Consider the following 23,007-nt stretch of genomic DNA (forward strand, 5'->3'; position numbering starts at 1 on the left):
TCACACAGTCCTGGTCAAGCAGGTGAAAATACTTGTCATGGGCGATTCTTTTAGAGTAATAAGATGTCTCTAAGCTCTTTAGAATCTGTAGACAGATTCTACTTGGCAGCCGCCTCCCTCTTTTGCTACTCCTGGTGCAGACTGTGTGCTCTCTTGGTGGGGACCTGGTACCCCTTTTGTGAAGCAGCAACTGGGGAGACTCTGGTGCTCACCGTGGCCATCAAAAAGCCCAAGGAAGGAGTCAAGACTGAGAACAATGATCCTATTTATTTGAAGGTGGTGGGGCAGGATGGTCCTGTGATGCCGTGTAAGACCAAGAGGCATATACCGCTTAGTCAACTAATGAAAGCCCAGTGTGAAGACAGGGTTTGCCAATGGGGCAGATCAGTCTGCCAACTGATGGGCAGCCAATCAATGAAACAGACACACCTGCGCAGCTGGAAGTGGAGGATGAATACAACGGATGTGTTCCGGCAGCAGACAGGAAGTGTTTACTAAAAAGGGAATCTGCTGCTTGACCCCAGAACTCTGTTCCTCCAGATCAAGAAGGTACTCTCAGTGAGAAAGCCAGAATTTGGTTCCACCACATCTTGATGACTACAGTATAGTTTTCTCTATTCTCTTGTTTTCCCCATTTCTTTATCGTACATAAAGTAACTGTGTATGTGCACAAGCATATTGCATTTTTTTAAAGATTTTGTTTGTTTATTTGAGAGAAAGAGAGAGCAAGAGCTGGGAAAAAGGAGTAGAGGGAGAGAGACAAGCAGACTCCCTGCTGAGCAGGGTGCCTAGTGTGGAGCTTGATCCTAGGATCCCAGGATCATGACCTGAACTGAAGGCAGTCGCTTAACTGACTAAGCTACTCAGGTGCCCCTTATACAGCATTTTTAAAAACTAAATGGCCAGTGGTATGTTTTGACGAACATTAGATGGAGATGGGCTGGGAAAAATACTGGTTCTGGGAAAATACCCTCTTTCTCCATTGGTGGCATGCTCATTTAGTTCTCATTTTTATATTCCAATAAGTTATTTTTGCTCTCACTGTTTAACAAAAAAGAAAAGCATAAAAATCCTTGCATTCCTTATTCTACTGGAGAATTTTAATGTTTTTCATTTATCATGGTAAAATCAAGAACGATTTTATAACTTTTTTGTGTACACCTATTACCTGTGGGGCAATTTGTCTTTCAACAGGGATAAATTACTCGAAAAGAAATGAATCCTAAATAGTTTTCCCTTCAAGTCAACTTAAAATGTCTTGAAAGATAAACTCCTTGTTTAAAAAAAAAATGAATTTGGGGTTTGTGCACAGCTCACTCGGTTAGGCTTCCAGCTCCTGACTGCGGCTCAGACAGTGATCTCAGGGTCATGAGACTGCGAGGAGCCTGCGTGAGATTCTCTCCCACCCCCTCCCTCTACCACTCCCCGCACTCACAATCTCTCTCAAAAAGTTTTAAATTAAATTTTTTTTAAATAAAAAAGTCTGTAGACACATGAAATCTGAGGATAGGCTTAAAAAAAAAAAAAAAGAAATGGACTAGGTTTTTACCTCAAAAGTCCCAATGATACTGCTTTTCAAACTACAAAATTCACTGGACTCTAAGGATCCATGCTTTGTAAATTATAATGGATAAATATTTGTGGATATCACTATAACCAACAGCATTAACAAAATAAGTATACCCCAAACTTCAATTACAGACAACTTCGGAAATAATGTGGGCTTGGTTTCAGACCACCACTGCAATAAACATCAAAATAAAGTGAGTCAAGTGACTCGGTTTCCCAGTGCATAAAAAAGTTATATTTATGCTATACTAGTCTATTAAGTGTGCAATAGCATTATGTCCAAAAACAAAAAATGCTTTATTGCTAGAAAAGGCTAACCATCATCTGAGGCTTCAACAAGTTGTAATCACCAATCGCAGGTCACCATTAAGAAATATAATAAAGAAAAAGTTTGAAATATTGCAAGAAGAAACAGAATGGGACACAGAGACATGAAGTGAGCAAATGCTGTTGGAAAAATGGTGCCAAGAGACTTGCCTCATTGATTCAGGGTTAGCACAAACTTTCAATTTGTAAACAAACAAACAAACAAAAAAGTAGTTTTCTGCAAAGTACAATAAAGCAAAGCACAATGTAACAAGGTGTGCTGGTACTCCTGGCCCTTACTTTTCCTGTGATAGATTTCAGATCATTAATATCTGTAAGGAAAACAAATGGACTGAATTTACATTATTGAAGAAAAAATGGTCCTTCAATTCAAATATTTTAAAACCCCATAGTTGCTGATTTATTAACATTTCAACTATTAAAAGTTACCCCTTTCTCTCACCTATACCTTTAAATAAAAACAAAATTCATGACAGATTATATAGATTTCCTCAGAGATTTTGCACAACTTTTGCTTACCAATATCCTCATCACAAACTGGGGCATCTGCAGGATATTTAAGTAGGTCATCTAACTGAAAATCATAAAGAATCCTAGCAGAAAATTTAGCAGGAGAGTACTTGCTGTCTCTTTTCCTTTGGGTACTTTAATGACTGACCTTTTAGGTAAAGAAGTCTTTCCCATGGAAAACAAAAACTTCTCTGGCATGTTCTTCTTCACATTGCTCAATGTCCTACTTTACTATATTTCAGATCCTTTAGGAAATCAGTACATGCCGTGACTGTCATTTCCTATAACCAAGATATTTGTGCACCTGGACGAGCCAAAAGCAGAGACTGCAGATCTTAGAAGCTCAGATGTACCAATCTTCTTATAATACTAGCTTTCAGTAGAATTGGGGAAGATAGCTTGAATAAAAAGAAAATTGGTTGCAAAGGAGGAAATTCTGCTATAAATAGGCAGAATTTTCTATTTTTCTGGCAGCCACGGGATCTAATAATATTTAAAAAAAAAAAATCTATAAGCTGAGAAGGATTTCTCCTATGAAGTATACGAGGCAATCACTCTCCATTTGCCCCCAGCCATAGGGAGCACAATGGATTTAGTAATAGAGTTTTTCAAATGGTAAGAGATTTCAGAAGTCCCCAAAAGTGGGCAATGATCACTACTGCTATGCAGTGTATCTACATTTTTTAAACTGCAGCAAAGAAAATGAAATTGATTTTGCTATTTAATGATCAGGTTTCCTCCTCACTGTGTGATTTCAATTCAAGATTAACATGGTACCTTTCATTTACATCACATCCCAAATTCTCTATTGAGAACAAGAATTGAACAATATAGGCAAGACATTTACTTCTCGCTCAATGGGAAATTAATGCCAATATTTTCCAATCTTTTAAGATTATTCAACATTCATTTCACAGCAAATATTTATTGAAACTAATGTATTTCAGGTACTTCAATCAATTCTTCCATCATCCAAAGAACATAAGCACTGTACTTAAAATTTTTCAAGTCCTCTTAATCACATGATTTTCAAAGAAGTAGTTGTTGTTTTTATTGTTATGTTTTAGGTTTTCAACTTTTAGATGAAGAAAACTCAGCCATTTTAAAAGAGTTTAACAACTATACCATAATTGTCAGAGATTCTACCTTCAGTTTTAAACTAGTCTAATGCAGACCAAAGATATGTTGTTGGTTTAGAAGTGCTCACATATGTAACTAGCAACACAGGAGAGAACAGTCATTTTCAGCATTTTTTTAAAATAAAAAACACTGTTATTTCAGGTCAGTCACAACCATATATCTCTCTTTGACCATATTTATTATTAAGAAAGAAAAGTCCTACAGCTTCTGTTCTTTGGTATATTTAATTCCAACTTTGAGAAGACCCAGTAACTGCCCCTTATCACATTTCTTCCTTAAACACTGATTGCTGGGTGGAATATAATGAGTTAAATGGTCCTTTAAACTTATCCTTTTTTAAAACTCTTAATTCAAAAAGCATATTGTGACTACATGCCTTAAGATGTCAAGGACCACAGTTTAGGATAGCAGAATGGTAGAGCTGTAGTCTATAAATTCTATCTTTAAATCCCTCTCTTTTCCTCATCATTGATAGTTTCTCCTCAATGTTCTTTCAGCACCTCTAAAATATTGTCCCTCCTATGTGCTTCTCTGGTGTTAGCAGGGCCCACAGGGAACTAAACTTCAACCATTCCCAGCAGCACCTAGGGAGGACAAGACCGTACCAAGTGGTAATAGTTGGCACTTCTATTCCCTTCCTTCCCCTGAAGGACCCAGAAGGGAGCTAAACACCCACCCCCACCCTTGCAAAGAAGCAAGCCAAGGAAAAACATTAAATACCAAAACTCATTCAATATGAAGTTTCCAAGAGTACTTACAAGATTTTTTCATTACAAAAAAACTCCACAAACTTTTTCTCCTAGAATTAGTAACTTGATCTTAGTATTTCCCTTTAACGCACTCAATTTTCCTCAAAGTCTGGGGATCTTTAGTTGATCAGAGCTATCTTTTTTTTTTTTTTTAAGATTTATTTTGACAGAGAGAGATCACGAGTAAGCAGAGAGGCAGGCAGAGAGAGAGGAGGAAGCAGGCTCCCCGCTGAGCAGAGAGCCCGATGTGGGGCTCGATCCCAGGACCCCGAGATCATGACCTGAGCTGAAGGCAGCAGCTTAACCCAGTGAGCCACCCAGGTGCCCCTGATCAGAGCTATCTTAAAGAAATTCTTCCTCTCATCCTCTCACTTCCATATTGGCCTTTATTTTAAATGTTTAAAGATAATTTAAAAAATCATTTCAAACTTACAGAAAAGTTCAAGAATAGTATAAATCTTTTTTTCCAAACCATTTGAGGGTAAGTTGTTGATATCGTGCCTGATCATCCCTGAAAACTCAGGTTTGTAATTCCTTTCATAAGGATATTTTCCCAAACAACCATGATACAATCATCAAAATCAACAAGTCAACAATGATATCCTGTAATCTCTATGCCCTATTCAAGTTTCATCTATCCCACTGTCTTTTGTAGCAAAAGATCAGATTTGGTATCATGGGTTACATTTAATTGTCACATTTCTTTTAGTCTCTTACTCTGGAAGAGTTAGTCCTTGAGTTTTTCCTTGACTTTCATGATCTTTAAAAGTTTTTAAAGTTATAGGCTAGGTATTTTCTAGAAAGTCTCTCAATTTAGAATTCTCTGATGTTTCCTCAAGATTAGATTTATGTTAACAGATTTTGGTAGAAGAATCCTAGAAATGATCTCCTGGTCCTCATACTGCCACCTGTCAGTAGTACATGATTTTACTTTACTTTGTTCCATTACTATTAACATTAGCTATCATCACCTGAGTGGGGTTAGTATCTGTCACGTTTACCACTGTGAAGTTCCTTCTTTCTTCCTTAGTCAATAATAGATATTTTGGGAGAAGATGCTTTGAGATTACACAAACAGCCCATTACTCATTAAAATTTCATCCATTAGTTTTAGCATCTACCAATATTTCATGGATAACTGATTATACAACACTGGTTCCCAAATTGTGGTTTTCCTAATTCTGTTCTTCCTTTTCTTCTCTCCATTAATTTATTATGTCACTATAATTTGATAATGAGTATTATATGATGCTCAAACTGTTCAAAAGTTAGCCAGTGAGTGCTCCTTCAGGGTCGCTCCTGTATCCTTTAGATATAACTCCTCTTTGAGCAATTCCTTACTTTCTGGTACAGGAAGATATGTTCAGCACATTTTGTCCTATTTTTTCTCTGCCCCAGCCCTAGAATCAGCCATTTCTCCAAGGAGTCCTAATACAGACACCTACTTTCCTGGGTCCCATCCCATGACTTCTGGACTGAATTATTCAGGAAGGAAAGAAAGCAATAAGAAAGCCAAAGTGCCACTTTGTTTCAAAGGTGTGACTTGCCCTGATTTCCTCTGTAGCTGAATAGGTCTGTTTCCCCCACAGCTTATTTGCTTGAATGGCAAGGCTGATTACACACAGTTCAAGGAACTGAGGAGACCTGTAAAATAGACAAACTTCCCCCAGCACATAGTCGCAAAAGTAAGGAAATCCTTGTTCTGAAGGTGGAATACTCTGGCTCATTTTATTCCCAGAAAATGTTCCTTTTCCTTTTCTTTCTTTTTTACTACATCTTTTATTTTGTAACAGTTTTAGATGTGCAGACAAGCTGTGAAGATAGTTCAAAGAGTTCCCATGTGTCCCACACCCAGTTTTCCTTATTAACATCTTATATTAGTATGATACATTTGTCACAATTTTTTTTCCTCTTTCCTTTGGTCATCATTTGCTACAATTAGTGAACCAATACAAATACATTATTTTTAACTAAAGTCCATCCTTTATTCAGATATCCTCAGTTTTGCTCCAATGCTCAATTTGTTTGAGGATCCCATCCAAAATATCATAAATACATTTAGTAGCTATGTATTGCTAAGCTATTCTTGTTTGTGACAGTTTCTCAGAACTTCCTTCTCTTTGATGACTATATTAATTTCCTGTGGCTGTTGTAATAAATTACACAAACTTAATGCCTTAAAAAACAAAAACCCAGAAATTTACCATATGATCCAGTAATTCCACTACTGGGTATCTATCCAAAGAAAATGAAAACACTAATTCAAAAATTTATATGCATACCTATATTTATTGCAGCATTATTTACAATAGCCAAATATGGAAGGAACCCAAGTATCCATCCATAGATGAATGGATAAAGAAGATGTGATAAATATGTACAATGGAGTATTACTCAGCCATAAAAAGAATGAGATCTTGCCATCTGCAACAACATGGACAGAGCTAGAGAATATAAAGTGAAATAAGTCAGTCAAAGACAAATACTATATGATTTCACTCATGCGGAATTTAAGAAATAAAACAGATGAACAAAACAAAAAAAGAGACTAAAAAAGAAAAGCTTAACTATAGAGAACAAACTGACAGTTACCAAAGTGGTGGGGTGAGGGGTAAGGGAGAGGAGGGGTGAAATAGGTGAAGGGGATGAAGACTACTTACTGCCATGAGCACAGAGTAACACAGAAAACAGAATCACTGTAATCGACGCCTGAAACTAATATAACACTGTATTTTAACTATACTGGAATTAAGAAAGACACAAGAAATTTATTCTCTTTCAGTTTTAGGAGTCAAACCCTAAAATCAAGATCTCCGAAGGGCCACATTCTCTGAAGGCTCTCAGGGAGAACCATTCCTTTTCTCTTCCAGCTTCTGATGGCCATAGGCATTTCTTGGCTTATGGCTATATCACTCCAATCTCTGCCTCTGTCTTCTCTGTATCTGTACCTCCTGTGTTTTATAAGGGATATGTCATTGGATTTAGAGTCTACCAAGATAATCGAGGATGATCTCCTCTTAAGATTCTTAATTTAAGTATATCTTCAAAGACTCTTTTTTCCAAATAAGGTCACATTCACAGGTTCTGGAGGTTAGCATATGGGTATATTTGGGTGGGCACAGGGTGGGGGTGCCTAGGGAAAACATCACCATCCAATCTACTACAATGATCTTGACAGTTTTAAGGATTACTGGTCAGATAGTTTATGGAAGTGTGATCTGATTTCTCATGATTAGACTGGGATAATGTGTTTGAGGGAGGAGAACCACTCAGGTAAAGTATTGTTTTATCCTATCATATCAAGGGGACAGACTATCACCATGACTAATCACTACTCATGTTGATCTTGATAATCTGGCATGAGGCAGAGTTTGTCACATTTCTCCATGATATTGAACTCTCTAAAGAAAAGTCACTATCAAGAGTTCAACTTAAGAGGTGGAGAGTTATACTTCCTTGAGGATGGAGTATCTAAATAAATTATTCGAAATTTTTCTGCATGGGAGATTTGCCTATTCTCCTTTGGAATCAACATCAATCATTTGTTTATATCAGCAAAGACAAATGGATATTTCTTTATATTTTGGGTTTTAACCCAACACTACTTTATTTATTCTGCTTCTCAGTGGGTTCCAGCTTTGAACATTGGGAGATCTTTCGGTTGGCCCTTCTGTCCCTTTGTTGCACTCCTGTTATTGCGTGTGTGTGTGTGTGTGTGTGTGTGTGTGTGTGTGTGTGTGTTACGTACTTTCTTAGTTTTGGGCACTACAAGATGATCCAGGCTCACCTTGTATACTTCCTGCCCAGCACAAGAATCAGTCACTTCTCTAAGAAGCTCTCATTCCTCCTTCTGGATAATGGTATTAAAAATCAAATTCTGGGCACAATGTATGGTCATTGTTACTAGGATTCATTGCTTCTAGGCCCTCTCAGCTAAAGAGCAATATAACTGTGTTTACTAACCTGTGTAAATGTGTATATACACACATATCTATGAACATTTCTATATATAATCATCCATATCTATATTAAGCTAAACATGCATTCATATTAATTAATGTCTCCAAATCTAATCCATTAGCACATAGATCATGCTAGCTGCTTCTCCCTGTTTACTTATAACTCCATTACAATAGTAGAAAATGTACAGTAGTTTCAAAATTGTTACCCTGAACCCCATGAACCCTCTGTACGAGAGTACAGTGTTTACATATATGTTCCTTTTCCCTTTTAGTCTTACAGATTGCACTGATTTCCAAAGTTACTTAGATCAGCACCTTATTCCTCCATCCCTTTCAGTGACATTGTTTCATATATCTGCAATACATTTACATTCTTTTGTCACATTTTACACTCCACCCAGGGATCCCTGATCATCTAAATGAAGTTTTAAAAATTTGTATACATTAATATCCACTCTTTCTGCTATAAGGTTCCACAGGTTTTAACAAATACTTAATGTCCTATATTCACCACTGCAGTATTATACAAAATACATTCACTACCCTAAAAAAGCCCCTGTGTTTCACCTCATCAACCCTCTCCCCAACTCACTGCTCCCCTCAGCTCTTGGCAACTACTAATCCTTTCACTGAACCTTATTTTTGCCTTTTCCAGAATGTCATATAACGGGACTTGTACAGAATGTAGCATTTTCAGACAGACTTCTTTAACTCAACAGTATGCATTAAAGATTCATCTATGTCTTTACAGTTTGATAGCTCTTTTCATCACCAAATAATATTCCATTTATGGATGTACTAAAGTTTATGTGCTGCCGAAGCGAGCACTGGATGTACTAAAGTTTATTCATTCACCTACCAAAGGATATCTTGGCTGCTTTTGGTTTGGGGGCGGATAAGGAACAAAGTTATTATAAACATTTGTGTGCAGGTTTGGTAGATATGAGTTTTCAAATTAGTTGCATAAATACTTGGGAGTGCATTTGCTGATTCATATGGTGAAACTACACTTAGTTTTTTAAGAAATATCAAGCTGTTTTCCAAGGTAGTTGTAACATTTTGCATTCTCACCAGCAAAGAATGAAAAATAATGTTGCTCCACATCCTTGTCAGAATTTGTTTTAAATTTTAGCCATTCTAACAGGTATGTAAAGGTATCTTATTATTTTAATTTGAAATTCCCTCATGATCTATGATGTTGAATATCTTTTATATACTTATTTGCCACCTATACATCTTCTTTGATGAAATGTCTCTTCAAAGCTTTTGTTTATTTTTTCAACTGAGTTGATTTGTTTATCGAGATTTAAGAGTTCTCTTCATATTTTGGATACAATTCCTTTATCAGATGTGTTTTGCAAGTATTTTCTCCCAGTCTGTGGCTTGTCTTTTCAGTCTCTTAACAGTGTCTTGCATGGCGCAGAAGTTTTCAATTTTAACTATGCCCCACTTATGCATTTCTTTTCTTCCCTGGATCACATTACTAATGTATTTTGTTTTATTTATTTATTTTTACTTTTTATTTTTAAAGAGGGGGAGGGGCCAAGGGAGAAGAGGAGAGAGAATCTTAAGCGGGCTCCACACCCAGCATGAAGCCTCATATGGGGCTCAATCTCACAGTCCTAAGATCATCACCTGAGCCAAAATCAACAGCTGGACACTTAACTGACTGAGCCACCTAGACATTCTCTTACTAATGTATTTTAGAACTCATTGCCAAACCCACAAGTCATATCAATTTTCTCCTATGTCTTCTCAATAAGTATTATAGTTTTTCATGTTAACATCTGGTTTATGATTATTTTGCATTACCTATTGCTTAAATCATGAGGTCTGTGCCTAGGTTCACTTATTACATATGTTCCAGCACTAGTTATTGAAAAGACTATCTATCCTTTGTCCATTGAATTGCCTTTGCTCTCTTGTCAAAGATCGTTGACTAGATTTGTGTGGATTTATTTTGGACTCTCTATTCTGTCCTGTTAATTTATGTGTCTATTCTTTTGCCAATAACACTGTCTTAATTACTGTAGCCTTATAATGAGTCTTGAAATCAGGTAGTGTAAGTAGTCCAACTTTGTTCATTTTCTGTATTGTGTTGGGCTTCTTAGGTCTTTTGTTTTCCATATAAACTTAAGAATTAGTATGATGGGATATCTATAAAATAGCTTACTGGGATTTTGACTGGGACTGGGTTGAGTCTATAGATTAAAATGGAAAAATGGAAACAACTGATATCTTAACAATATTAAGTATTCTAATCCACAAGAGATTATCTCCCCACTTATATAGATCTTTGATTTTTTTTAAATCAGTGTTTTATAGTTTTCCACCTCTAGATCTGTATATATTTTCTCAGATATATACCTTAGCATTTCATTTTCAAGGATGCTTTTTAAATGGGATTTCCTGAGACTAAAAAGTTTGAGAAAACTGTTCATACAAATCACCTAACCTTAGTACTTATTTGTACTTAGGACTTAGTACTTATTTGTACATGTGTATAGTACTTCCCGCAGTTATCACTATACAGGGTTATTATAATGATGAAATGACAATACATGGAAAAATTACATGCAAATTCGAAATCACTAAACAAGTATAAGCCGGGGGGAGATTTATAAAGATAGGTAGGAAAAAAACAAAATTTGTACTCAATTGTATATTTAATGTAGACCCACTAAATGACAAAGGAGTAGATATTTAATGTAGGGTCTTCTGGAAATTAATCTGATTGATAGGGTATAATTCAATGGAAATGGGTAAAACTTAGTGCAATAGATGAGTGTTTGGGTAAGAATTTTACAAAAAAGGGACTTAGAAATAATTTAACACCTTCATTTTATATATGTTATAGGTTGTTCTCACTAGGAAATATTAGTATATATGACTAATATAATTCTAATATATATAACATATATAAATTATAATGGCAGTTATCATGTACATTCTCATTTAGCCATTTTCTCTTTTTGAGTATTTGAAGAAAAGTGAAGGAAGAGTCAGTAAGAGTTTAAAGGAGTAAGTGATGTAATCAGTAAGACCTCAAATTCTAAACCCTCAATTGGACTTAACTACAGAAATACTGAGGATACCTTTTATCCTTTGCTCTTTATCATTTACATTGTCCTTCAGAAACAATTTGGCTTTTGCACACACTATCTCCCGGGTAAAGCAACTAGAAGAAGGCTGGCAGCAGGCTCCAAATATTTTCTTATGCCATTCAGAATTGAAGTGCCTTTCTAGATCCAGAAAAAGAACAGTTATGGTCATTTACAATCCCTGGAAATGGCTGTGTGATAGAATATGGCATTTACATTTGGAACTGCTTAATCATTCTTTTATTCTTTTATAGACTAGCTGAAGGTTATTTTGTCTCTCTGGCATTTTCTTATGTCTAAGCTGCCTTCCTCTGTCATCCAGGGCTCAGTTTCAAGGTTGAAATACATTATGATAATCACAGTCAACCCAAAGGCATCCCTATTCCAAACTCTCCATAACTTCATGCTTTCCCCATCAATTTCACTTCAGTTAAAAGGCCAGTTAAAAAAGAATGTATGAATAAATCTGAGCTTACAAATTCTATTGCCACTATTACCTCACACACTCGGGCTTTTTATTAAATTTGCCATCTTCACATTATAGTATACATTAAAAAGATGGCATGTACATAAACATCTTCAGAAATTAAGTGACTCCACTTTAAAAAGCTCAACTTTCTGAAGTAAAGGTTCCCTATTTTTTACCTAAATAAATTGTCTTCTATATTTCTTCATTTCTTCAACCACTTCTCTCCCAAAGCCAATGAAGAAAAACAGTACAGGGAAATATAAATTATTTTATATTATTAAACTATCACCAACCTCACGCAGTCTTCAACTAGAGTTTTAGTTTCAGGACAAAACCATGGCTATAATCCAAGCCAATTCCCAGGTCTGGGGCTTATAAGTATCTGATAACAAGCACTATACAGTTTATCTGGGCTTTGGCTTCTTTGCAAGCGAAACAAGAGCAGTGGATGTGATGATCAGCAACTTTTCTTAAACAAACATCAACTATTTGAACTTTTTTTAACTCCTACTGCTTACATTTTCACATAGAATGTAGGATTTTTTGAAAACATTACTGGAAGAAAAGATCTACAGAATAACAGCTCACAAAGGAAGTAACAGTATAAGCAAGTGATAGATATAAACATTTAGGTTAGTAAAATGTTATAATCCTAACAAAAACTTTCTCTTCGATTCTGTATAGACCAGCTTAAATTTTTTTTCTTGATCCAATAACAATTTTTCTGTAAAACCTTTCCTGCTTCAGAAGTTCTTATGCTAACTACCTCTTCTAAGTTCGCACGACACAGGATTTCCTTTCTATCAAAGAATTTCGATCAGACTATGAACTCCTTCCTTATTTGTCCACATAAACTAGATCATACAGACATCATTTGGATTGAATTTTAGCTTTTATGTGTACTTCCCTATCGAAACAGAAGGGGGACAATTTGGAAGGGGTCTGGCCAACAATCACAAAATATTGGGGGGAAAAAACCTTCTTCTGCTTGAGCTCTCTTTAAAATTGTGTGTATACAAGGCTGGAATATTTATCAGTTTTTAAACTCTGGGTTTACAGATAATGTCTTCATATATGGTTACAGCTCTCATAATACTTAATATTAGGAATATACTAGGGGTGCCTGGTTGGCTCAGTTGTTAAGCCTCTGCCTTCAGCTCAGGTCATGATCTCAGGGTCTTGGGATCGAGCCCCACATCAGGCTCTCCACTCAGTGGGGAACCTGCTTCTCTCTCTATCTCTGCCTGCTGTTCTGCCTACTTGAGATCTCTCTCTCTTCAAATAAATAAATAAAATCTTTAAAAAAGGAATATACTAGCTGCTTAATAAATGCTGAATATGGAAAAAATAAAAGGTTAAAGACTTAAGAATTAACATAGCATTAACTTTTCAGGTACACTAGCAGGTATTCAGCAGAATTAATATAAAAATTATTATTTAAATGTAAGGTTTCTGATAAGTAGTTTGAAGTAATGGAGGAGTAAAAGTGTAACCTGATACAACTGTGTGACAAACTCACTGAGTTTCTGTGTCCTCATTCTAAAAATAGAACCAATTGAGTTTACAGGGCTATAATGAATAAAGATAATGTATGTAAAGCATCTATCACTCCATGCCCCACAGGAGGTGCTCAATAAATACATGGCAATATTATGTAACTTATTCCTCAGTATAACTTCAGCCTTAATAGTGATAATGCCTTTCCTTCCTTGCTTCATTTCAACATATCCCTCATTTGTTACTTAAGTCCCTTCTGATAACACCTCAGTTAAAAATTTCAGGTATGTATACTTCTCCCAACTATTAGCTTCAATACAAAATTCTATTAAGAAGACAATCTTCCATACTCTAACTACAGAAAAAATCACTTTTGATATTGCATTGCTTTTCTGGAGTCCTAGAACAGTAATAATATTTATGACACTGAGCACTGAAGTTTACGAAGCAGTAAATAGCTTTTGAGGCTGATTAAGCACCTCTGTTTCACTTCACATACTCCAGAACCATACACATTACCCCTTAATTAAATGCTTGTTTATGTTACACAAGGACCTTTTCTGGTCCTACACCTTTCAACAAATATTAGAATGAGAAAGGAAGAAAAAAAGCTAAATTATTGGAGAAGATGTTATTAACACTAAACTTCTGTTCAAAGCTGAGTCAACAAGATGACATCATGTACGAGTTTTACTATTAAAAAAAAAAAAAAATATCAAGAGGCATCTGGCCGGCTCAGTGGGTAGAGTATGAGACTCTTAATCTCAGGGTTGTAAGTTCGAGCCCCATGTTGGGTATAGAGATCACTTAAAAATAAAATTCTTTTTTTTTTAATATTTTATTTATTTGACAGAGAGAAATCACAACTAGGCAGAGAGGCAGGCAGAGAGAGAGGAGGAAGCAGGCTCCCCGCGGAGCAGAGAGCCCAATGTGGGGCTCGATCCCAGGACCCTGAGATCATGACCTGAGCTGAGGGCAGAGGCTTTAACCCACTGAACCACCCAGGTGCCCCAAAATAAAATTCTTTTTTAACGGATTTTATTTCTTTATTTGACAGAAAGTGTGAGTGGGAACACAAACAGGGTGAATGAGAGGAGGAGAAGCAGATTTCCTGCAAAGTAGGGAGAGCAAAGCGGGGCTCCATCCTAAGACCCTGGGATCATGACCTGAGCCAAAGGCAGATGGTAAACCGACTGAGCCACCCAGGCATCCCCTAAAAATAAAATCTTAAAAAAAAAAAAAAATCTCTCCTCTTTCATTCATGAAAATAGACTCAAAATGGATGAAGGACCTCAATGTGAGAAAGGAACCCATCAAAATCCTTGAGGAGAACACAGGCAGCAACCTCTTCGACCTCAGCCGCAGCAACATCTTCCTAGGAACGTCGGCAAAGGCAAGGGAAGCAAGGGCAAAAATGAACTATTGGGACTTCATCAAGATCAAAAGCTTTTGCAAAGGAAACAGTTAACAAAACCAAAAGACAATTGACAGAATGGGAGAAGATATTTGCAAATGACATATCAGATAAAGGGCTAGTGTCCAAAATCTATAAGGAACTTAGCAAACTCAACACCCAAAGAACAAATAATCCAATCAAGAAATGGGCAGAGGATACTTGTGATCTCTCTCTGTCGAATAAACATTTAAAAAAATAATAATAAAAATAAAAAATAAAAAAAAAGAAATGGGCAGAGGACATAAACAGACATTTCTGCAAAGACATCCAGATGGCCAACAGACACATGAAAAAGTGCTCCACATCACTCGGCATCAAGAAAATACAAATCAAAACGACAATGAGATATCACCTCACACCAGTCAGAATGGCTAAAATGAACAAGTCAGGAAATGACAGATGCTGGCGAGGATGCGGAGAAAGGGGAACCCTCCTCCACTGTTGGTGGGAATGCAAGCTGGTGCAACCACTCTGGAAAACAGCATGGAGGTTCCTCAAAATGTTGAAAATAGAACTACCCTATGACCCAGCAATTGCACTGCTGGGTATTTACCCTAAAGATACAAACGTAGTGATCCGAAGGGGCACGTACACCCGAATGTTTAATAGCAGCAATGTCTACAATAGCCAAACTATGGAAAGAACCTAGATGTCCATCAACAGATGAATGGATAAAGAAGATGTGGTATATATACACAATGGGATACTATGCAGCCATCAAAAGAAATGAAATCTTGCCATTTGCGACGACGTGGATGGAACTAGAGGGTATCATGCTTAGTGAAATAAGTCAATCGGAGAAAGACAACTATCATATGATCTCCCTGATATGAGGACATGGAGATGCAACATGGGGGGTTAGGGGATAGGAGAAGAATAAATGAAACAAGATGGGATTGGGAGGGAGACAAACCATAAGTGACTCTTAATTTCACAAAACAAACTGAGGGTTGCTGGGGGAAAGGGGGGTTGGGAGAGGGGGAGGGGGGTTATGGACATTGGGGAGGGTATGTGCTATGGTGAGTGCTGTGACATGTGTAAACCTGGTGATTCACAGACCTGTACCCCTGGGGATAAAAATACATTATATGTTTATAAAAAAATAAGAAATTTAAAAAAATCAAAACGAACCCCCCCACACCTGAAAAAGCTGTCATTTGGAAAGATATCACTTACATTTGAAAAGCTGGAGTTCAGGAATACAGGTAAAACCACAAATATCAGGTAATAGGAAGACAATGCTTCTTTTCAATTTTATTTGGAAATAATTATAAAGTCATTTTATAATTTTCATATGATATTAATAGTTCAGCACTGGAGTGGCAAAAGAACAGAAAGGTACAAGTTTCTATATCATTATCAAAGATGAATGTGTCTTCTCTCATTTATGTGGGTTTCATCCCAGAGTAAGATAAAGAAAAAGTTAAAAGAGAAAACCTTAGAAATCCCTGACAAATTATCTCAGGGCTTGGCAGTTCATAGGAAGTTCAGCTGTCATCATTACTTTTAACCCCTAGTTCAGGCAGCCAGTGGTAAATCCATACTTTTGCATAGATAGGAGGAAAGACAATGTAAGGCTTCATGTTATAATTCATGGTAGAATGTGTGTTTTTCAGCAAGGGAAAAAACACCTTTACAGATCCAGAAAAACAGCAGTCTACATGTTCTGAGTGGGAAAATGCCAACTAGATACACTGCATTTATGAAATTGAACAGTTGATCACAGATTGAAAATGATGATATGCAAATGTAATGGTATAATAAAGCAAAGAAAGTGGTCATTCATCAGATAAATCATCCCCTATACCAGTTTCTATCACCCAAATGTCCTCTGTCTCCACCCACTATTTAATCCACCAAAAAAAGTCTGAATAAATAGCTTTTTCTGGTCTGTAAGATAAACACCAAATTGTATTTCACACGTTCTCTCAACTAATTTATTCTTGCATATTTTTCAGTTGCTATAAAGCTTATCAACTTGTTTTATTTGCAATCATTTGTATCGTTTACACTAGTAGAAAGGGGACAGAGTGGTAAATAATCGAAAACACTCAAAAAGCAAATTTTTTTTAATTTTTTTTTTTTTTAGATTTTTATTTATTTATTTATTTGACAGAGAGAGATCACAAGTAGACAGAGAGTCCGGCAGAGAGAGAAGCAGGCTCCCTGCTGAGCAGAGAGCCCGATGCAGGACTCGATCCCAGGACCCTGAGATCATGACCTGAGCCGAAGGCAGTGGCTTAACCCACTGAGCCACCCAGGCGCCCCTCAAAAAGCAAATTTTTATAAATTTACATAAGATGTTAAAAGAACTTCAAGCCATGATACATCAGGATCTGGAGCAGTTCTTCCTGGAGAAAAGCTACTTAGAACAGACATGATAGCTGTCTTCAAATATACACAGTCATTCCACAAACAGTGCCAAAAATTAAAACTGGTAGATGAACATTGTAGCGAAGACGGTTTGCGTTCACTGTATAAAAGACAACTCTTGTATGTGGGTGATAAGGAACACTCGGGAACCAAATGACCTTGAACAGAGAGGTGGCTGGACTAAAAGTAAATAACCTCTAAAGCCTCTTCTCACTCTTGAGTCTCCTGGGTCTATGACTTTGTGGTGTATGTTTAAGAATTTTTTTTTAATATTTTTTATTTATTTGACAGAGAGAAATCACAACTAGGCAGAGAGAGAGGAGGAAGCAGGAGCCCTGTGGAGCAGAGAGCCCGATGTGGGGCTCGATCCCAGGACCCTGGGATCATGACCTGAGCCAAAGGCAGAGGCTTTAACCCACTGAGCCATCCAGGCGTCCCTGTGGTGTATGTTTAAAGTCAGAATGACATCTAGACATTTGTCAGCAGTTCGTGAAATCATACAAAGTTCTAACTGTGAGATTTTGGGTCTGAGGGTTAGGGGAGTGAGGAACAGAATGCTGACCCTGAGTCAGTGCTTTGAAAATCCCTTATGCTCCTGGTGCAGTCAGAATACCCATTTCAGTGCAGCTTATACTACTCAAAACTTTCTGGAACAAAGCAAATGATTGTTAATTTTCTCTGTGGGTTTCTTACCAAAAATTGACAAACAAAACAAACAAAACTAAAAAATTGGGAGAGGAAAAAATCACTGGGCTGTAAAAAAAGATTTTGAACAAAAGAATGTAGGGTGCTGACAAGACCTGTATTTAAGGAATTTATCATGAAATCCAGACAGGACAGGAATCTAATGGAATGAGTGAAATGAGCAGTTTGTATACAAGGAATGAAGGTTTCCAGAGGGGTGGATACAGAAAATCTACTTTTAAAGACAGGAGCCATAATCATTTTTGGAAAATTAAATGCAACTATATGCTCTCCACCTTGTTTAGCTCTACAAGTTTATGCGAAAGACAGAGCAAGTGAAACATACAACAAAGAAATCTGCTGTAGATCTGGGTGAGGATATCCTGAGTAAATGCTGAGAGTTGAAGGTATTTAAATGATAAATGTTTCAGATAGGAGAAACATGTGCAAAGGCCCTAAGCTAAGAGGAAGTAGAGCACATTTAAAGAACTAAAAGAAACGAAGAGAGACAAGAAAAGTGATATACAGGAACTAACGTATGACATACATTACAGGCCACGTTAGGATTTAATTTTTAGGCTAAGATCATCAGTAAACCTGAGAAGGATTTTTAAACACAGTGACATAATGATCAGATCTGGAGTTTGAAAAGATCACCGGATACTGGGTAAAGCATGTATTTTACAAGTTACCAAAGCAGAAGCAGAGAGACCATTTCAATAGGTTATAATAATGATAGTCTAGAACATGCATTCAAGAGGTATTTCAAACTGTGAAAGTGAATAAGGGAAACTTCATTTAAAACTGAGTCTAGAGGCCAGAAGGGAAAGCTCTCCAGCCCTATTACTTGTCACCAATTATAACCCAACAGGAAGAGACATACCTTGTATTCTGAACAGGAAGAAGCCTACTTTGCCACTTCAGCAAGAAGGAGGAAAATTTTCTCCTGGCCCACCAACAAGCTCAGCCAGTAAGAAAATAACCACAACTCAGCCAACAAGAAACTGTTACCGTCCTGAACTTTCACCTTCCTCAAACAGACTTTCCTTCAAAGCAGTCCCTCCCAAATTCCTCCTTTTCTCTATAGTGAAACATTCCTCTCCTTGGACCTCCGGACTTGTCTATGGTTTGTCGTAGCTTGCATGTCACAAATTGCAATTCTTCCGCTATTCCTGAATAAAGCCATTTGGCTGGTAAGTTATCTAACTTGCTGTTTTATTTTAAAGGTGAACAAAATATGACAGCCAGTTTATTTTTTTTAAGAGTTTTTTTTTTTTTTTTTTTAGAGAGAGAGTGAGAGAGAGAGAGAACATGAGAGCACAATCAGGGGAGGGGCAGAGGAAGAGAAAGAGGGACAAGAAGACTCCCCACTGAGCAGGGAGTTTGACACAGGGCTTGATCCCAGGACCCCTTAACAGACTGAGCCACCTAGGCACCCCAACAGCCAGTTTATGTGTTAACAGAGGTTGAATACAGAGATCTCTGAGAGGGACAGTGTGAGAATTAGGGAAGGTCTCCTGAAAAACAGCTCTATCTTAAAGCTTTAAAAGGCACTGGGAGCAGCAAGACTCTCTGGTTGAAGAAATGTGCTGAGATAAATAAGAACACAGAAAACTAAAGATAGAATTAGATGTTTGGAATGAAGTCAGGGGTGTCTTCTGCAGAGTGGTTTGTGTGTGGGGACACTGCCTACAGGGCTTTTAAGAGAAAAAAATTTGAACTTTATACTCGAGACAGTGCAATGCCAGCACACAATTTTACTGAAGAGAGAAATAAGATTTCATCTGCCTTTTGAACAAGGCATGAAGGGCTGTAACGTTGTATATGAGACAAGAGTCTAAGGGTCAGAACTAGTGGAGAAGCAAAGGAATTAAAGAACCAAAGGACCAAAAAATTTATAAGGTAAGAAAACAGACTACCAAATGAAAAACAAATGGATGAGAAGAGTTAGAGAAAAGAAGGGGATGAGGACCATACTTAGGTTTCTACCCTGGAACAGCTAAATTGCCAAACCATTTGCAGACACAGAGAATACAGTAAGATAAATTAAAGTGACAGGTATTGTGACCAACCAAATGACAAAATATGAAGATATTGTTTCTAATCATAGTTACCCATGTAATTATCTTATTCTGCATAAAATTATTAAACCTGGGTCCAGTGGGAACTGGATGATATCAAGAATTCCTCTCTCTTTTTGCTCAGTATTATGAAGCTTTACACCCAGTAGGTCCTCAACAAATATTTCTTTTTTAAAGATTTTATTTATCTATTTGAGAGAGAGACAGAATGAGAAAGAGAGAGAGAACATGAGAGGGGGGAGGGTCAGAGGGAGAAGCAGATTCCCTGCTGAGAAGAGAGCCTGATGCAGGATTTGATCCTGGGACTCCAGAATCATGACCTAAGCAAAGGCAGTCACTTCATCAACTGAGCCACCCAGGCACCCTCAACAAATATCTCTTAAGTAAATTAACAGTAACTGTGCCAACCAAGTTGATATCTAAATCAACTAAACTGACTGTATGCTCCGTTGCAGCAATTACCAAAAAACCAAGTAATGATAGTTAACATACAAAAGTTTATTTTATTTTAGGCAAAAAATGTCCAGAGCTGGGCAAACCAGCAATGGTTTAACCATATATGTCAGCAGTGACATCAAGGAATAAGGTCCCTTCTTTCTCTCTACTGTGCATTCCCTATCATTTGCTTTCATATTCATGCTGAACTGAATTAAATTGAATATCAATTCCATTCTCCCGTGAGGATGAAGGGCCCAAAAATACATCCCTTCAGGTCTTCACTTGGTTTTGGAAAGAAAGCCCTTTCCAGGAGATTTGTATTAAATATCCCTCTACCCAGCAATGTGTCACAGGGTCAACCCTGGCTGAAAGAGGTCTAAGGACGAAGGAAAGGAGGGAGAAGGTGATTGGAAATGGGTATTTAATGGGTTTATCTAAATTTGCCATGTTGGAATTCATATTTGGTCTACCAGAAATCTTAAGGGGAAAGGCAGGAGGTGGGTGAGGGAGAACCAGTACTAGAAAAAAAAAAAAAAAGCAAGAGAAAAATGCAATTGCACGAAGATCTTGGTTCCTAATACTATTCTCCAATAGAAGGAAGCAAGGCTCCTTGGAAAATGGCTGATTGTAGGTCTGTGTCAGGAAACACACAGGGGTTCTAGAGCAACCTGTACTGCCTGAAAATAAGGAAATACTTACAAAAAAAACCACAAACACAAAACCTTGTTGATGGAGTATGTCTAAGGGGCAAAGAGGCAAGTGAAAGAACTCCTAATGGCTAAAGCTGGAATAACTTGAACAATAAAATATAGTATCAGGTTAAAACCCCAAAGGATAAAATAAATCTCCATGAGGTCACACTCATGATTAAATACATAAATAAAATGAGGAAAAAAGACAAACCTCCTATGCAGAAGAATTCCTAATAACTTATGTAAATATTCTGCCCTCAAGGAAGTGAAGCATAACTCTGACCTTTTAAGTATGGACTCTACACAGAGACTTCCTCCTAAAGAGCAGTATATGAAACAGAGGCGGGTAAAGTAACTCCACAAGGCAGGAGAAACCTGGGAAACTCTAACTACGCCAGCCAGGTAATCAAGGTTAATAAATATCAACAGTGATAATTCATGTTGATAGTAGGTACCCTTGATATGATGCAATGAGATTGGCATTTTACCTCAGCTTTCTCCCCAAAACCCACACTGCAGTATAATCACGAGATAAATATCATATAAAGCCCACAAGACACACAACACACCAGTAGCCTACAACACACCAGTAGATTTCAAAACTGTCAAAGACATCAAAAGTAAAGAAAATATAAGAAAGTGTCACAGGTAAAAGGAACATAAAGAGAAATGAAAACTATATGCCATGTGGTATCCTGGATAAGATCGTGGAAAGATATTAAGTAAAAGCTAAGGAAACTTGGATAAACAATGGGAAGTTAATAATAACCTATCAGTATTGGTTTATTAGTTATAACAAATGTACCAAATTATTGTAAGATATGAAGAGGGAAAATTCTGCATGTGGCAGGGAGAATGTATAGTAACTCTGTGCCATCTTCTCAATTTTTCTGTAAAGCTAATACTTCTCTTAAAAACTGTTAGAAATACAGTAGCTACCTATAATGCCACCACAGTATTGATACATTGAGAGATCTTTTATCAGTTTTGCTTTCCTCTATGAGCATCTGTATTCATACATCAAACATATTTGTTTTTTCTTTTTTTTTAATGCACCAATTGTTGTTTAAAGCTTTTAATCCCAGTTAGTTAACATACAGTGTTATATTATTAGTTCCAGGTGTACAATATGGTCATTCAACACTTCTGGTTTTTCTTTTTATTTTAGCTAAATGATAAATACACATTCACTGTAGACAAATCAGAATACAGAATATTCTGTACAGAATACAGAATAAAAAAAAAATGGCACCACCAAAAAAAAGATGGTTGCCATTTTTACTATATGGCCTTCCAGCCACATACTGAAATATCTAGATGAATATATTTTCATCGATACACTACTCTTTCACCAGTCATTTCCTAATTCATACATAACCATAGAGTTCAGCTCAGAAGTCACTTTGTCTGGGAGCTCCTCCTTGGTTCCCAGACTAAGCCTAGTACCCAAACAGGCACTTGCATAGCTCTTGATACTCCTTCTCCTGGTCAATATCACATTTATAACCAAATAATCATTTAAGAAATTAATCATTATTAATGTCTATCTTCCCTCTAAAATGTAAGCTTCCTGTATTATTCATCACAGTTTCCCCAGCATGGTGCCTTGAACACAGCAGGCATTCAATGAGAAGTAACTGAGTAAATGAATGAATAGTACATGTACACACCAAAATAACCACACAGCTAATAAAGTCACCCATACAGACAGGAAAAAATATTCAAGAAACCCTAGTCAAAGAGATGTAAAACAATGTGCACAGCAAATCTCTGGTTTTATTTTAGTACTAATAACAAAATCTTCTTCCATGAACAGAAAAACAAAACATACAACAAACAGTTCATAATAATTAACTTTAGGTGAGGAATTTCTGCAGGCTTTCACTTTCTAGTGTATGTATTTTTATGAAGATTCAATTTTTAATGATTATGTATTATTTTTATAAGTAGAAAAACAAA

At 36.8% G+C, this 23,007-nt stretch overlaps 1 protein-coding gene and 1 pseudogene across 8 annotated transcripts in view; one reads left to right on the top strand and one right to left on the bottom strand.

Moving 5' to 3' along the window:
* The window catches only part of PEAK1 (pseudopodium enriched atypical kinase 1), a 319,482-nt gene that overhangs the window by 192,495 nt on the left and 103,980 nt on the right, over window positions 1-23,007 (bottom strand). The window lies entirely within an intron of this gene.
* LOC123943512 lies at window positions 64-498 on the top strand (annotated as a pseudogene).

The sequence above is a fragment of the Meles meles genome, chromosome 6 (genome assembly GCF_922984935.1).
Source record: "Meles meles chromosome 6, mMelMel3.1 paternal haplotype, whole genome shotgun sequence".
In the NCBI taxonomy this organism is placed as follows: Eukaryota; Metazoa; Chordata; class Mammalia; order Carnivora; family Mustelidae; genus Meles; species Meles meles.